At 46.3% G+C, this 3,775-nt stretch overlaps 1 pseudogene; it reads left to right on the top strand.

The window, feature by feature from the left end:
• The first annotated feature begins 527 nt into the window (after positions 1–527).
• On the top strand, positions 528–2,685 carry LOC149438011 (proteinase-activated receptor 1 pseudogene; annotated as a pseudogene).
• The last annotated feature ends 1,090 nt before the right edge of the window (positions 2,686–3,775 follow it).

Here is a 3,775-nt window from a genome sequence, read left to right as displayed (position 1 = left end):
AGTGTACCCCCCTGTGCATCTTTGTGTTCTTGACTTCCTGAGGGGATTCCTAGTGTACCCTCAGTGCTTTTTGTGTCCTTGGCTTCCTGAGAAGATTCCTAGTGTACCCCCAGTGAGTTTTTGTGTCCCTGGCTTCCTGAGAAGATTCCTAGTGTACCCCAAGTGCTTCTTTGTGTCCTTGGCTTCCTGGAAAGATTCATAGTGTACCCCCAGTGCTTCCTTCATTCTGAGAAGATCTCTAGTGTACCCCCAGTGCTTCCTTGTGCCCCTGGCTTCCTGAGAAGATTCCTAGTGTCCAATCTCCTAGAGTCGAAGCATAAACCCTGAGATCTTCTGTTTCCATCCTCTTACAATGGAATCATCATCAGATCTTAGCGCACTTAACATAAAGGGAGCACATGGGAGATCCGAAGCTGTCATCCTATTTGTTGTAATGTGAAAAATACTGCAAAATGTTTCTCGTACAATGACTTCAGCTCATATTTTGTGGTTTCAGATAAAGAACCTAACAGGAACTCAACCCAACAAATCTACATATTTCCATTGAAAAAGTATCTGAACAGCTGGTGGCTGAAAAAGCTTGTGCCCTCCATCTATACTATAGTTCTCCTTGTGGCTCTTCCGCTCAATATAATGGCGATCATCATGTTCTTGGTGAAGGTGAAGGTGAAGAAGCCGGCAGTGGTGTACCTGCTGAACCTAGCCGCTGCCGATGTTCTCTTTGTTAGTATTCTTCCATTCCACATTGTGTACCGATTCTTAGGCAGTAACTGGCTTATGGGGGAAGGGATGTGCCAATTTGTCACTGCTGCATTTTATAGTAACATGCGTGGATCCATTCTGCTGATGACGAGTATCAGTGTGGATAGGTTCCTGGCTCTAGTCTACCCGGTCCAGTCCCTTCCCTGGCGCACAGTGAGACGAGCCTGGCTGGTGTGTTGCTGCATCTGGGTGATATTGATGGTCAGCACGGTGCCGCTTCTCATTAGGTAACAAACCCAAAAATTTCCAATCCTGAAGATCACAACTTGCTCTGATGTCCAGGATGCCGATTCTTTTTACAAGTTTTATGTTTACTATTATTTCCCCTTTTATATCGCATTTTTATATTTCTTACCTTTAACTATTATGGCCTTCTGTTACATTGGAATTGTCCGCAGCCTCAGCGCCCCGAGCATTAAGGGCGCCCAGAAGAGATCCCGAGCCATCCTCCTGTCTGTGGTTGTGCTGTGTGTGTCTATCCTCTGCTTTGGCCCAGCCAATGTTATTTGGTTGATGCATTTCCTGCAGGTCTATAAACGAGCCAGTAACTTCTTGTACATCGTCTACATCGTCTCTGTCAGTATGGGCAGTGTCAGTTGTTGTCTGGATCCTCTTATCTATTACTATGCATCCTCTCAATGGCAGAGACACCTGTATAGCCTGCTGGGGTGTAGGAGAGAACATAAAACACCAGTAAACCAGCATCGGGTCCTTGTCCAAAAAGACAAGATGCAGAGAAGTACCGACAAATCTTCTGAAACTTCTCGGTTTATGTAACATTTCCAGAAAGTGATCCCCTTTATGAAGAGAAATAACTGATACAGTATATGATTTACTAATGGTTACATATTAAGCGCTTACAGTATTTGCCGATGTTGGGTTCTTTATATAACACGCTTACTTGCTGGAAATTACTTTGCAGAAAGATGCTGTTAGAATGTTCTTGTCATATTTTTGCCCAGCCCAGGAAGGTCATCTCATTCTATAAGCTGGACTTATTTATTCAAGGTTTGCCTGAGCAACAGTTAGTGTTCCTAGTGCCAGACCATGCCAGTGATTTCCAAGAAGATTCCTAGTGTACCTCCAGTGCTTCCTTCATTTTGAGAAGATGCTTACTGTACCTTCAATGCACCTTTGTGTCCTTGGATTCCTGAGAAGATTCCTAGTGTACCCCCAGTGCATGTTTGTGTCCTTGGATTCCTGAGAAGATTTCTAGTATACCCCCAGTCATGGGCGGACTGACAACTCATGGGGCCCCCGGGCAATAGGGGATCATGGGGCCCCCGTGTCCTTGCCCAAACTCAAAAAAGCCTATGAAAAAGGTACAAAGGGTATCTCATGGGGCCCCTACTGACCCCGGGCCCTCGGGCAGTGCCCTAGTTTCCAAATGGTCAGTCCGCCCCTGCCCCCAGTGTATCTTTGTGTTCTTGGCTTCCTGAGAAGATTCCTAGTGTACACCCAGTGCTTCCTTCATTCTGAGATGATTACTAGTGTACCCCCAGTGCTTCCTCGTGTCCCTGACTTCCTGAGAAGTTTCCTAGTGTACGCCCAGTGCATCTTTGTGTCCTTGGCTTCCTGAGAAGATTCCTAGTGTACACCCAGTGCTTCCTTCATTCTGAGATGATTACTAGTGTACCCCCAGTGCTTCCTCATGTCCCTGACTTCCTGAGAAGTTTCATAGTGTACCCCGAGTGCATCTTTGTGTCCTTGGATTCCTGAGAAGATTCCTAGTATACCCCCAGTGCATCTTTGTGTTCTTGGCTTCCTGAGAGGATTCCTAGTGTACCCCCAGTGCATGTTTGTGTTCTTGGATTCCTGAAAAGATTCCTAGTGTACACCCAGTGCTTCCTTCATTCTGAGAAGATTACTAGTGTACCCCCAGTGCTTCCTCGTGTCCCTGACTTCCTGAGAAGTTTCCTAGTGTACCCCCAGTGCATCTTTGTGTCCTTGGATTCCTGAGAAGATTCCTAGTGTACCCCCAGTGCATCTTTGTGTTCTTGGCTTCCTGAGAAGATTCCTAGTGTACCCTCAGTACATCTGAGGTACACTAGTTTTTACAGCGGCTGTTTTTGGCTTTTGATGTTTTTTTTCTACAGCCAGTAAAACCCACAGCATGTTCTCCAAGTGTCCATACACACATAGACTGAAATCAACGTTTTTTGGCAGGGACAGTTTTTGGCTGAAAAAAAAAGCCCAGGACTAGTTTTTTTAGCTGTAAAAATGTTCTAACGCTGAAAAATGAGTCATAACATGGTAAAATGCCACAAAACTGCGTATTTGGATTTTTTTTACCAAAACACCTAAAAGATGCTAAAAACCACAAACACGGAAAAACGTGGGAAAACAGCTAAATGCGGAAAAAAACGCTAATGCAAAAACGATAAAAAAAGCTGAAAAATGTGACTTTACACAGCTACCGTTACCAGCATTATTAAACCCCCCCCCCCCCCCAGTGTGCATGGGGAGCCTAATACTCCTGTTATTCCTGTGAGTCCGGTATTCTGTGCTTTCGAAGACCCTTATCTCATTGCTTCCCTGTCCTCCTAGATCAGCTGTAGCTAGGATCAGAGGTGTATTTACCACAAGGCAAACAAGGCATTTGCCTAGGGTGGCATATTTCAGGGGGGGCAGCACTGCCCCTTGGAAGAAGGGATTGAAGAAGGGACACACGCGGCATGGAGACCTGGTGTGTTCCGAGAGAGGCTGCGGGTTTCATGGCGGTGTATGCACAACCCAACTCTTATTCCCGGGGATGTCCAGAGTTGTGAAAGAAGGTTAGTGTCTATCTCTCTCTTGCTGTGGGGGATGACGACTGGTGTATGGGGGGCAGTGATAGTGGAAGGCTTTCTTGGGTGGGGAGCTGGGGTGTTGTTGGTCAATGTCAGTCTCTCTCTGTGGGGGGCAATTTTTTGTGCTGCCAAGGGCAGCACGACCCCTAAATACACCACTGGCTAGGATGGGTGTGCTATCTGATAACGTTGCCATCCAGCATACAGGCTGCACAGGGGATCCA

Source organism: Staurois parvus, unplaced genomic scaffold (genome assembly GCF_062004578.1).
Source record: "Staurois parvus isolate SC_StPar_1 unplaced genomic scaffold, SC_StPar_1.0 ptg001227l, whole genome shotgun sequence".
Lineage (NCBI taxonomy): Eukaryota > Metazoa > Chordata > Amphibia > Anura > Ranidae > Staurois > Staurois parvus.
Note: the sequence above shows the minus strand (reverse complement) of the source record. Positions and strands in the feature narration are given on the sequence as shown.